The sequence below is a fragment of the Mytilus trossulus genome, chromosome 9 (genome assembly GCF_036588685.1).
Source record: "Mytilus trossulus isolate FHL-02 chromosome 9, PNRI_Mtr1.1.1.hap1, whole genome shotgun sequence".
Classification (NCBI taxonomy): Eukaryota; Metazoa; Mollusca; class Bivalvia; order Mytilida; family Mytilidae; genus Mytilus; species Mytilus trossulus.
The window spans coordinates 46,920,102-46,934,825 of NC_086381.1; the positions used below are offsets into that span (position 1 = coordinate 46,920,102).

Below are 14,724 nucleotides of genomic sequence, written 5' to 3' on the forward strand. Positions count from 1 at the left end.
TCACTGGATACCAAATGACACAGAAATAAACAGATATAGGTAACCATGTGCCCTTCAGCAATGAACAAAGAAAGCCCAAACCGCAAAGTCAGCTCACTAAAAGGCTCCAAAATGAAAAATGTTACACAATTCAGCCTAATTTATGTACAAAATATGAATAAAAAAAATATGAAACACATCAACAAACGACAATCACTGAATTACAGGCTCCTGACTTGGGACAGGCACATACATATTGAATGTGATGGAGTTAAACATGTTAGCAGGATCCCAACCCTCCCCTTACCTGGGACAGTGGTGTAACAGTACAACATAAAAGCGAACTATGAAAATTAGTTGAGAAAGGTTTAACTTATAGATGGATTAGAATAGAAATCTATCTGACAAAAACTCAGAATGGACGTGGCCGGGTACTTGTATATCCAAGCAACAAAAAACCTTAAGTACTGATCTAAGAATACTTGCAGTACCTGTTAGACATGTAGTTCAATACCACTAACAAATAAGAAAAAGAGCATGCAACTCAGACGAAAGACTCTTTTTTGATACAGCAGCATTTTGACACTGATTTGCTTTTAACTAAAAACAAGTTGTATATAATTTCATAACCTCTGCAGAATACTAACAAATTCTAGGGTAAACGACCTTGATTGTACATAAGGATCTTGCACAGTCAGTTATATTTCATCAATCAGCAGCCGTGGTTCTTTGCATCAATGGTTTTGTCGTTCGGGTTTAAATTGTCTTTTTTTGAACATGTAGACCAATACATTGAAAATCTGGATTATGTAAGCTATCTGCTGAGTTTTAAGCTTTTCCATGTGTATCCTAGGTATTTTTGGTGTCTCATGCTTAAGTGAGGTTTTGCTCATATCCAAAACACAAAAATCGGTTACACCCTTTTTTGTTTTATCATCTCGTGTACTTTTTCAAGGAGAGACCAAGTATTAAATTAACAAAAAAATAATTCTGTGGACTAGTTAACTACGTATACTGCGCTTCAATAGAAACTACATTTTAAAAACAATTTTATGTATTTTCATGTTGATTATTTATTCAATGTGCAAGGCATATGTTGATATGTCAAAATGTGTGTATATTGTTGCATGGATGATTAAAGCTTGATTAGTGTGTATTTTTTAACAAAAAAATATTCAGAACTGCATTAAAGTCATAGCCTGCAAAAGTGCTTTTCACCCAAAAATATGTCAACATATTAGTACTTGCCCCGACTGTTCAGATTTTGACCTCTGCGGTTGTATCAAGCAGCGCCATGCGGAGCATCTGGTTAAAATTCATCAACATATATACCTCTTTACGCTTGTTTCTTAAACTTTCAAATTTGGCCGATACTAGCATGTAAAAGATGCCATATTTAAGTTGTCAATTTTTTTTTAAAAGATGTTTCTTGGCCTAGTGTATAATGAGAGAAAAACATAATAACTTTAACGACATGCTTTGTTGGTGGTATAGTGTTGAGTATCCCCTAAATAAATTAAGAGTATTGTTTTGCTAGACGTGCGTTACTTTTTCAAAAGACCCTAAAATTGAGTTTGAATCAAAAATAAAAGATACAGGATAACCTACTCAGTTATTGGACTTAGAACTGTCAAATTTATGAGACAACAATGAAATCCCAGGACAAAATAAAACAATGCAGACAAAATTTACTTCATTGTACAAAACAAAACTAAAAAAGACATAAGACTTTTCAATACAAATCCTTCTTCCTCTTTCCCTCCCCCCCCCCCCCTCAAAAAAAATAAAACGGGAAAAAAACACTGGGATAAGATCAGATGCTCCTAAAGGGTAAGCAGATCCACTTCCCTGTGAAGCACCTGGTCTGATGCTTGTGAAATTATATTTCATTAATGCCAAATGAGAATAAATGAGATCCAGAATAAGGTTGAGACAGTTCGAAATAAATGCGCAACCACATTAAACAAGCTCGAAGGTAGGAAACCACTATTGATAGGTCAATGATTTTTGGAAGGAAGTCGAATTAACAATGACAAATCTCATTTCATTGAGATTGTTTGGTCCTGTACCTAATTGTTCAAAAACTTTGAATATTTTGTCTAGCTTACATGTTAAAATGATAATATGTCATACCTAGTCATTAAAAAAAGTATAAAAAGGTCCACAGTATTGTAATTAGAAGTTTAAAATGAATCACATGTAACAATTTAGTATATGTTTTAGAAAGTACATACAACGAGAATTGCCCTACACCAGTTGGAGATGCATCATGTTATAATAACATGGTTTGTGTGTCTGGTATTTGTGATTGTGAGATTCCCGCCATGCAGTATCATGATCTCTATGATAAAAGTTGTAAAGCAAGTACGTATTCATGGTATATAATTGTAATATAAATTGGATAAAACAAACTTTGGCAACCGTATATGTTATATAGATTATCTTTTTAATCATTAATTTATTTCTGTAAAGACTGTATCTATTAATTGCTTCTTCATAACTATCTGTCCAGGATTATTGGTTCGCCAGACGGGCGTTTCTTCTGCATAAAACTCATTAAATGAGTTTGAATCATATATTAAAGTGTGTTACTACAAATTGGCAATACACATTGTAATTAATTCACTTATGTCAAGGATATGGCGCTATTCATTTACAAGGCAACTAAGGTCGACACTAATGTTACTAATCTCATAAAAAAGACCGAGATTTTAAATTATCCAGAAGTTCTTTATATTTTTTTTTAAGAATTCACATATGATTAATACCACTATGCAAGAAAAATAACAGTGTCGTTCAAAGTCTTTTCAAAATATATAGTATACGTGACGTCTTTGTACATGTAGAGTTGCTGTGTTCACAACTCATCAGTACATAAATGCAGTGTATATGAACACAAGCCTTGTCAATTAAGAGCTAAACACAAACAACTACCTTAAAGATAACTTAATCGACTCAGTTATTGGCCAGAGGACTTTCAAAATCTATAGACAAAGTTGTTACCTTTGAACAAAAACGAAACATTCCAATAAACTAACTTCATTGCACAAACCACAAAAAAAAACCTAAAGAGTCTGACTTAACCGTGCAAATCCCCCTAAAAGAAAAGAAAATTAAAGTACTTGGGATGAACTGAAATGCTCCTGAAAGGAAAGCAGATCCTCTTCGACATATAGCACCTGTCCTGATGCTTTTGTAGTAATAATTCAATAATGTCAAATTAGACTAAATAAGGTTAAGTCAGTTGAAAAATATTCGAGGTCATTTATAATATAAATGTACAATAACATTAAATCAGCTCCAAAGTGGTTGGTCAATGATGTTATGGTAGGCAGTTCAAAGTGGTTGGTCAATGATGTTATAGTATGGCGTTCATTATCACTGAACTAGTATATATTTGTTTAGGTGCCAGCTGAAGGACGCCTCCGGGTGCGGGAATTTCTCGCTACATTGAAGACCTGTTGGTGACCTTCTGCTGTTGTGTTTTTTTATTTTGGTCGGGTTGTTGTCTCTTTGACACATTCCCCATTTCCATTCTCAATTTTAGTTGAATTAACAATGGCAAGTTTCATTACCGTTGCGATTCTTTTGCCCTGTACCTAATTGTTCAAAAACTTTGAATATTTTGCATAGCTTACATGATCCCCCCACTATGTTGTTGTTCTTTTATAATGCCATTATGTTATTGGTCTATTATAATTTTGAAAAGACTTTGAACGACACTGTTATTTTTCTTGCGTAGTGGTATTAATCATATGTGAATTCTTAAAAAAAAATATAAAGAACTTCTGGATAATTTAAAATCTCGGTCTTTTTTATGAGATTAGTTCTGACAATTTTTTTGAATTTTTAACCGTTTGTATCATCTTTCCCCATGTGAAATTATTATTTCAAAAATACTTCTACGACAAAATTATTTCATATTTCTTTCTGTGTGACGTAAGTGAAACACGCGACTTTACACTAAAAGTTGATGTGAATGTAGTCACATGACTTCAAAGATTTCAATCTTTTTTTATCTAAAATATAATATCAGCGATAAGTAAGCAATAAATGTTGTTAAATTTGATATATGCATTTTTGTGCTTTTTTGTCAAATATCTATTTGTTTTGAAGTTGTTATACCGTCATGACTACTGTACCCGTATTTTGACAATTTTTCCTATTACGTCTGTTTTGTTAACGCATCGTTGTAAATATCATGGAATTTGATGCGACTGTCATGCAAGTAAGAGTTTTAGCGCTAATAAAATCAGGTTTAATCCACCATTTTCTACATTTTAAAATGCCTGTTACTAGTCAGAAATATGACAATTCTTGTCTATTCGTTTGATTTGTGTTAATTATCATTTGATTTTGCCGTTCCATAAGGGACTTTCCGTTTTTAATTTTCATCGGAGTTCAGTATTTTTGTGATTTTTATTTTTGCTATTTGAACATGACTGTACTATAGTAAATTGTAATATAGTTGACTTAGTCCCATTTAAAAAATGTATAAAAGTTCCACAGTCTTGTTGTTAGAAGTTTAAAATGTATTACACAATTTATAATTTTTTTTTAGTAAGTACATACAACGAGAATTGCTCAACACAAGTTGGAGATACCACATGTTTCAATAATATGGTGTGTGTGTCTGGTATTTGTGATTGTGGGATTCCCGCCATACAGTATCACGATCCTTATGATAAAAGTTGTAAAGCAAGTACGTATTTATGTTATTTATTTGTTATCTTAATCGTACAAAACAAACTTAATAAACAATATATGTTATACAATTGATCTTTTGATCATAATTTTTTATATCTTTGTACACTGATCTCTATTATGCTTCTGCAGATTTATCTGTCGAAGAAAGAAAACTCATAAAAAAACAGGATTATTTGTTCACTAGACGGCTGTTTCGCCTGTATAAGACTCATTAAATGAGCTTGAATTAAAGATTCGTTTTTTTTTAAATTTGTAATACACATTGTAGTTACTTATGTCAAGAATATGGCGCTATTCATTTACAAGGCAACGAACCTCGACTCTACCGTTACCTATTGTTTACATTACGCCTGTGTATAGGTAGCATTGCCTTGCGCGCAACTCATCATTACACGAATGCAGTGTATATGAACATAAGCCATATCAATTTAGAAATAAATACTAACCCCAACCTTAGTATAGCTAATCCTACTCAGTTATTTGCCAGAGGACTTTAAAATTCATTAGAAAATTTGAAATCCTAGGGAAAAACGAAACATTGATGATAAAACTGACTCCACTTTACAAAATCGTAACAAAGAGACTAAAGACTTTACAATACTAAATTCCCCAAAACAAGAGGAAAGCAAAATAAAACACTGGGATGAGATCAGATGCTCCTTAAATGTATGCAGATCCTCTTCCACGTGAAGCATCTGTCCTAGTTAAATAATAAGAATTAATGTCAAATAGAATTGAAAAGAACGGGATATAGGTTTAGACTGTAGGAACATATTCATGATATTTGTGATCATCTGTGAAATAAATGACTCTATAACATTAAACCAGCTCCAAGGCGCCAATTAAAAGTGTAAGAAGCAATCCTTCATCCAGACAAAAACCATGTTAGAACATGAACACTCTGTTAATATTGTATTTACTAGAAGAAATTTACTCATATATACAGGCGCTGCTGGAATAATGCTACATAGAAATGCACAGAAAGTTTATAATGAAGGAGCAGAAATAATCTCCTTTGCCATTCTTTTTTTTTCTGAACGGATTCTTAATGTCACTTTCTAGATATAAATCATGCATGAATCCGACTTTGTTATTTGTGTTGCATCGCTATTTAAATGAGATAAATGCGGTCTATATATTTCCTGAACTTTGAATTTAACATTAATTAGATGTGTTGTATCGTTTTAATATTTAAAGTGTAATTGCATATTGACCTTTAAAACTGTTGCTTTAATAGTTGAAATCTATTAATTTGTTTTCTTTATGGGGAACCACTAGTTGAAGGTCAATGCTATGTTGTATTATTAATTTTTTTGCATCTCATTTCCATGGAAATTTTTTGGCCTAGTCATTGTCTATTGATTCGTGAACCATTTGCTTAATTCATAATTATGTATTAGCTTTTTTATTAGGTTAGCTTATGTGGCACCACTCGTAATGTGGAAGGTCAATGATATTTGGAAATGGATTATTATGAGCTAACAGCTTATTTCTGGATCCTATAAATTATTCACTTGTACACAGGGAAAAGTGCCACGCATGTTTTACGTATATTTTACATATGTAAAACATGTGTTTGGTAACGCATGGGAAACATCTTTTTCCTACCACACATGTAAAACGCATGTTTTAAACATGCGTTATTCATGCGTTTTACGCATGAATAATACATGTTATGTAAAACACATGTTAAAAACATGCGTTTTACGCATGAATAATACATGTTATGTAAAACACATGTTAAAAACATGCGTTATTCGTGCGTTTTACACATGAAAAATATATGTAATGTTAAACGCATGTTTCAAAACCATGCGTTAAGCATGTGTTGTAAGAAACATGTGTATAATGTGCGTTTTAAATGATGCGTATAACATGTGTGAAACAAACATGCGTATAATGCATATATTTCAAATCATCCATAAAACCTTTGTCAAGTTAGCTAGTTCACATTCCATATGTTCCACAAAACCAAGATGACTTCTGTTTACTTTTGAAGGCTGTTCCCTAGACATAATTGCTTTAATCAGTTTAATTTGGACTCTGTTGGGTAGTTGTCCAATTGGCAGGCATACAACATCTTTTTATGTTATTTTGACCACAAATCTCCTTTCAACAAGCAACATCAGTATCATATTACAGACAAGACTTCACTTTTCATTAGCCCTGTTTGAATACACCAATAAACAAAAGAAATGTCTGTAACACGATTTTCATGTTTCTAAAACCTTTATCAAGTACATTTGACACTAAGATGTTTGAAAAGACAATAATATGAAATATTTGATGGAATAAAAACCTACAATCTTTGGTCTCTGTAGTTTCATTGGCAGTAATACCACAACTCTTTTATACAGAGGTCAAAATTATCTTAAATAAATTTTGTGGAATGTTGTACATGTATTTGACAATTTTTGTTAAAATGTTACTCATGGTTAAACTATAACATACACATTTGTTGACTTATGCATATAATACATGTAATATGAAAAGGAAAACCCAAAAAGTGTATTAATGGTTCCTTTAGCATCAATTTAAATACAATTTTGAAGTTGTGTCCCTTGCATGTTAAATGATCTGAGATTGTATAATTGTTTTTAAACATATTAAATGAAAAAGTCAATAAATCTGCTTAAGAATATATTTATATTTTTTCTCTCTGTTGTCTATTTGTTGCAGAATATAAATTTGAAAAAAAACTTGGATTTTGATTTCACTCTACTTTTATTTACAGCATTCTCAAAACGTTACAATCAACATTTATGTTTTTGTTGTTGACATAATAACATTATTAATTGAATGTTCTTTCTTCTAAATGTCACTCTTCTTGACGTTGTCTTTATCTGAAAAGAAAACAATAATATTCATAATCATACATTTAAACTTAATTTGATTTATTCCCATATACTGTAAGTTGTTAGTTTTAAATATAATGAAATAACCTCAGTGACTTAAAACATGCTTTTCTGTCTCATTTTTGTCTCTTGTGGAGAGTTGTCTCATTGGCAGTAATACCACATCTACTTTTTTATATTTTTCTCCTTTTGATATAACATATTTGAATACAACTGGAAAGTATTTTATAAATATAAATATTTGTTTTGCTATCAGTAAATTAAAACCAAACTAAATATTATTGTTATACACATATGTATGTTTACCAGTATTACAAACAGTTGATACCTATATTTTGGCATTGTACAAGATCATATTCTTATCCTATGACTAATGGCGGTATATTCACTAAATCCATTAGATGTGTACTGATTGATATTTAAGTCTCAGACACATGATTTTTGGTTTTACATTTGGCATGAGTTTTGCTTATTTTAAATTCTTCTTCAATGGTCTCTGGTAATGCTGGTGGAGAGTAATGACTCATTGGCAGTTGGCAATCATACCACATCTTCTTATTTTTATATTAAAAAATTGTAGCTAAAAATTGGGCACAATGAATATTTGTAATAAAAACAATCTATTGCAATACAAAACGTAACCACAACTGATCTTTTTACTTACAAAATCGAACAGTTTTTAAAGTGTTATTACCATAAGATGTTAGTTGAAACTTTTCATTCATTTATTTATAGGTATTAAATACCCATGAAACTTTTAACAACTGCAATGTGTTAGGAAAAGCAAGGATTGCAAGGATTAAAACTTTTTTTTTTTAAATCTCTCTCCAAATATTACATAATTATAAATATATATTTAAACACAAACCTACTTTTTTGGCCTACAGAAGTCCATTCTATGAAAATATCCTTTGGTTATGTATGCTTGGCTTTCCAGAAACTCCTGTAACATAAATATGAAATAAAATTAAGTTTTGGATAAATTCTTTATAAGATGTCATTTTGTATTAATTATGAACATGGTAAAGGTACAAATAGTTTCAATTCACTCTCAATGACAGTGTTTTTCAATAAAGGGTTACAGCTAATTTCCTAATGCATGAAGTGCAAAATTTTTGTTAGCTTGCTTGCTTTGTTTGTATATTGTGCAAACATATTAGGATAACACCCAATTGAATTCAAATATAATATATACCATGTATACAGGTTAAAATATGCCTATACATAATTTGTTTAAAGATGTCAATCTTATTCACAAAGCTTGTATAAACAATTATACAAACAAAGTAAGCAAGCAAGCCAACCAAAGTTTTACTTTGCAAGCAGAAGGAAATCAGCTGTAATACATGCCATTTTCTCGTTTGAATTGTTTTACATTGTCTTATCAGTGTTTTGCCTTTTCTAGCTGACTATGCAGTATGGGCTTTGATCATTGTTGAAGGCCGTACAGTAACCTATAGTTGTTAATGTCTGAGTTATTTTGGTCTTTTGTGGATAGTTGTTTCATTGGCAATCATACCACATTTTCTTTTTTATATGCTGTTCATTATGTTCCTTCCTGTTAGACATCTCTAAATAAAACACTGATTCACTATAAATAGTTGGTTTATCAAAATGTCAGTTAGTCCATTTTCATTATTTTGTTTTTAAATTAAATATGCTTAATTAATTTCACAAGAGTTTAAAGAAAATTAATGGGGAATGTCTCCATGGGACACAGATGAAGCCCCCTCTTGCATGTGCTCTAAATGCTTTGTTTTCAGAGATATACTTTTTTTGTAAGCCAAAATCTATATTTTACCCCAATGTTCAATTTTCCATACAAGGCGGGTTAAATTACAATAGCTGTATTTTGACCTAATGGTCAATTTTCCATAAGGTTCAAAATACCATATATGGGCCATCTTGCAATTGTACGAGGTTTTTTTTTTTGCTGTGTATTTACTAATGTTGATTCATTGATATATACCCCTTATAATTTATCAGTTGTTTTCTACTGCATTTTATCCTTTTTTATAAATTCTCCTTACTATTTGTAACAGCAGTGAATCCCAAACTCTGTCTCACTAACAAATCTCAGATAAAAAGCAGTTCAGAAAGAAAGAACTTTCAAGAGGTTTCAGTTGAATGTTTAGTAGAAAAGTTAAAATTTCTGTTTGGTCAGACAAACACTTACAACAGTTTGGCACAGACTGTCAGCTGATTGTAACAGCAAAGTAACCTTAATATATATATAGTAATAAGTTTCAGCATAAATAATGTATTGAAAGCAAGTTGTCTTACAAAGTTCATATTCAATACAGTAAGTCTCGCAAAGAGCAAAAAAACGAAAGGCCACATATTGTTTTTGAAACAATTTCACCCCATGTCAGATTTGCTCTAAATGCTTTGGTTTTTGAGTTATAAGCCAAAAACTGCATTTTACCCCTATGTTCTATTCTTAGCCATGGTGGCCATCTTGGTTAGTTGGCCAGGTCAAGGGACACATTTTTAAACTAGATACCCCAATGATGATTGTGGCCAAATTTGGATTAATTTTGCCAAGTAGTTTCAGAAGAGAAGATTTTTGTAAAAGATATAAACTCAGATTTACGAAAAATGGTTAAAAATTGACTAAGAAGGGCAATAACTCCTAAAGGGGTCAATTGACCATTTAGGTCATGTTGACTTATTTGTGAACCTTAATTTGCTGAACATTATTGCTTCTTACAGTTTATCTCTATCTGTAATAATATTCAAGATAATAACCAAAAACAGCAAAATTTCCTTAAAATTACCAATTCAGGGGCAGCAACATATTAACAGGTTGTTTGATTCATCTGGAAATTTCAGGACAAACAGATCTTAACCTGGTTACAATTTTACCCCATGTCAGATTTGCTCTAAATGCTTTGGTTTTTGAGTTATAAGCCAAGAACTGCATTTTACCCCTATGTTCTATTATTAGCCATGGCAGCCATCTTGGTTAATTGGCCAGGTCACCGGACACATTTTTAAACTAGATACCCCAATGATGATTGTGGCCAAGTTAGGTTTAATTTGGCTCAGTAGTTTCAGAGGAGAAGATTTTTGTAAAAGTTAACGATGACGGACGTAAAGTGATGGGAAAAGCTCACTTGGCCCTTCGTGCCAGGTGAGTTAAAATCTTGCACCATACAAAAAATATACTTACAATTGCTGAATTTTACTTGAAACATTTACCAGGCGTCTTCCCTTGCCATTTTCTTCACCATTTGTGGAATTTTTTAAACATCCATGTACATGTACCTTCCTGCATGATATAGGGGAGGTCAAATTTGATAACTAGCCTAAAGGATAAAAAGAAATCCATTTCATAAAAATCTTACAGAAACTATTTTCATATTAATTTACAATCACAGTGTTCATGTGAAAGCCAAAATGAAGTTCATAGATATAAGAAGATGTGGTATGAGTGCCAATGAGATTACTCTTCATCCAAGTCACAATTTATAAAAGTAAAAGTAAACCATTAAAGGTCAAAGTACAGTCTTCAACATAGAGCTTTTTATAAATTTATAAAATCTGGTAACTCAAAAACCCAATATCTACAATTATAAAAATTGTAAGGGATCTCATGTCAGAAGAAATAAACAATTCACCAATTTTTTTGCAGGAAAAGAAAACATTCTTGAGTTATTGACCGAAAACTGGAAAATCAACCTTTTTTATGGATATAAAACCTAGTAACTCAGAAACGTAAAATGTAAAATTTATAAAAATTGAAAAGGAGTTCATGTCAACAGATATTAAAAAAAAATCACCAAAATTTCTTGCAAGTAGAAGAAAACATTTATGAGTTATTGACTAAAAACTGAAGAATCATCCTTTTTTGATGAACAACCCTGCTACTCAGAAACTTAAAATATAAAATTTATAAAAATTGAAAGGGAGCTCATGTCAAATTCACCAAATTTTTATGCAAAATGGTTATATTAAAGCATTTATGAATTCATGTCCAACATGTTGACCATGGACAGACAGACAACAGTATACCATAATACATACATGTATGTACTCCCATAAATGGGCGTATAAAAAGAAGAAACAAGAAAAACTTATAAACTTAGTAACTACATCAACAAACAAAAACAAACAAAAACTACTAGACATCAGATTCCTGACTAAGGACAGGTGACACACACCTGCAGGGGTTTTAAACGTTTAAATGGTACCAAACTTGTACCCTTATCTGAAACAATAGTGGCAATTGTAAACTAAAGTTAACACAAGGAAACAAAAATTGATCATCATCCAATGTGATCCTGAAAGATGGACCAACAGTGCCTTAAATTCTTAATGCCTACATAAGGCAGTCTGCATAAAGTCTCAGTGGCAAATATTTCAGATATCAGTATAAACAATTCATGTCAATCAAATAATTAAACTAAGAAGTGTATTTTATACTGAACTCACTATATTGGTTGAGGGAATATGTTGATGGCAGTACGGTGACCTATAATTGTTAATGTTTGTGTCATTTTGGTCTTTTGTGGATAGTTGTAATCATACCACATCTTCTTTTTCATACATATTTTGAACAGGTGTATAAATATTTTATATATTAAAACAAACCTTAGTATAATGATAAAAACTGATTGTATCAAGTGCTACAATATTATATATTATTGTATAGCAATATAATATTTCCCACAGAACGTAACCAAAAGTTAGCGTGCAATAAATTCTAATATTGCACTAGTGCAATAAATCTTCAAAATTCATGACGTCATCAACGTCAAAATCATAGTTTAAACCAATTTTTACTTTCAAATATTATATTGCTATACAATAAAAGGGTTATTGCATGAATATTGGGGAATATTGTCCCTCGTAGAACATATATTGCACTCGCAAGCTCGTGCAATATAAAATTCTACTCAGGACAATATTCCCCAATATTCATGCAATAACCCTATATTATTGCAGTGAGGTTAAAATCTCTGGCATTTATTCATTATCCACAAATACTTATCCGAGAATTTTTTTTCTCTATCATATACATGTATGTTATGATATTTTTCTAAGACCATCCATTAGAACTTGCAGTTGTCCTATAAAAATAGGAGATGTGATATGATTGCCAATGACAAAACATTTAAGCAGATATGATTGGCTGCGTTTGAACATCTCATTTATTATGGAGTCGAAGCTGCTTGATTTATTGTTTTTAGTGGTTGACAGGGGCTTGTTTAGTAATAGTAGGCCAGACCAGCTTTTACTGTCAATAGCGATCGCTAACCTACATTTTTTGTAAATGTATATATTGTTTTTTTATATAGGATAACGAATGCCATTGACAGTAAAAGCTTGTCTGACCCACCTGTGAGGGTTTAACTGCTTCATTAATCTCTTTTTATACGATATATTTTGTGTGGTACATGTATAATGCTATTGTGTCGTTATTGCCAATTCTTTTTTTCTTGGTGGTCCTTGAAGAAAATCTACTGGTCCTCACTATCAAGTCTATTAATAAATTCTAAAATTGTGTCAGTCCTATGCAACATCTTGGTGGTTAAATCCTGAGGACTGACACTTTTCGCAAACTCTGATTATACATTTCAATGGTTATAAACAGATAAAAGAGGGACGAAAGATACCAGAGTCATAAATCGAAAAATAAACTGACAACTTCATGACTAAAAATGAAAAGGACAAACCAATAGTTCACACGACACAACATAGGAAACTAAAGAATAAACAACACGAACCCCTCCAAAAACAAGGGGTGCTCGGGAAGTGTAAGCATAAATGGTCATCTGGTTCTACTTTACGGTCTTAACTTGTTTACAAAATTATGACGTCTTGAAAGGCTATTATAATTTTTTTCTTTGACGCCTGAAAAAGTAAGGGGACGACCATTTGATATTCTGGGGGGGGGGGGGGGGGGGGGGGGGGGGGGGGGGCAGGAGGATTTTGAAAATAAATAACTCAGCCTTGATAATCACAAAAATAAATGGTTTGTTCTATGGTAGTTTGAAAATAAATAACCTGACTTGCAATGTATTGAAAAAAAATAACTCAGCAGGTCTATAGCTTCTTGGGCCTTCAGCGATTCCAAAACCCTTCAAAATTTTTTTTTCCTCGCTCCGCTCGGCCAAATATGTTTGACAATACTGTGGAAACATGCTAGGAAAATACAAACTAAATGAACTTTAATGTTATGTATGTATGCTATTCGTGTATATTGCTTGGGAATATAGGAATATAAATGGTTCCGAATTTCGTGATTATACCAATTGTCTTTTATAATATACTTATTACTATGCATTTGTGTTTCGTTTGTCCTGTATCGGTATGTATTATCTTGAAATGTTTGTATACTATATTGAACACAAGTATGTGTCTGAGGTTATGATTGAAATCTTGAATCTTAAAATTTCTGCAGGGGATAATGATCTTTTCTGATTAAATGGTACATAATGACTTGACTATACATGTACATGTATTATTCATAATTGGTATAGTCCCTAGTGTTGACAGTGGGTTACTTGCCATTAATTTTTATACCCCTTCCAAATTTAGTTCTCCATGTTTAATGCCTCAAATTGCAAGTAGGGGGGTGAAATTACACTGTAAAAAAAATTGGGTCCAGAATTTTTAAGGAAAGTAGTGATTTGGTCCAGCTGAAAAAGGTTTAAAAAATTTTTTTTTTTTATAAAACTGGATGAATCACAGAAGATTGATTCGAGTGAAGCTCTACTGTGATAATCATATATTCAAGTGAGGTATATTTGCCGTTATTGTTGATAGGATTTCAAACTCCTATAGCATGTATAGGATAGTCCTGTGGATAAATAAATCAGTTTTGGAAATGGCAAAAAATCCTTTATGAAATGTTAATCAAATAAAATATTAAAGTTGAATTCTTACCCATCTTGTCTTTAGTGTCCTAGATTGAAGATATCCTACATTGTCCTAGCTGCATCCAAGAATTTGTGTAGTTGCTGCATCTCATTTCTTCCATAAAATTTGCGTTCACGAATCATGATGTCAATATCAGTGTCGTCTGTCTGAACGCTCGTTTCCGGGTGAACCGTACGGGCTAATATTAAACCAAAGACGAAACATTTAAGATTCCATTTAAACGGCATTAAATGATTGAAATCTATCCGAAGATTTATAAGTCATTAAAACAAGTAAACATGATTAATAATTGTATGTA

The 14,724-nt window shown here is 31.8% G+C and overlaps 1 long non-coding RNA gene across 2 annotated transcripts; it reads right to left on the reverse strand.

Annotated features, from left to right (window-relative positions):
- Positions 1 to 7,115: 7,115 nt before the first annotated feature.
- Positions 7,116 to 14,584, reverse strand: LOC134683947 (uncharacterized). Of its 2 annotated transcripts, XR_010101119.1 has the most exons (4): positions 14,433 to 14,582; positions 10,714 to 10,849; positions 8,414 to 8,484; positions 7,150 to 7,529 (listed from the first exon to the last, which is right to left on the reverse strand). It is a non-coding gene; the product is annotated as an uncharacterized LOC134683947 (long non-coding RNA). The 2 variants fall into 2 exon arrangements; XR_010101120.1 differs by lacking the exon at positions 10,714 to 10,849 and having other exon boundaries at positions 7,116 to 7,529; positions 14,433 to 14,584.
- Between the last annotated feature and the right edge of the window lie 140 nt (positions 14,585 to 14,724).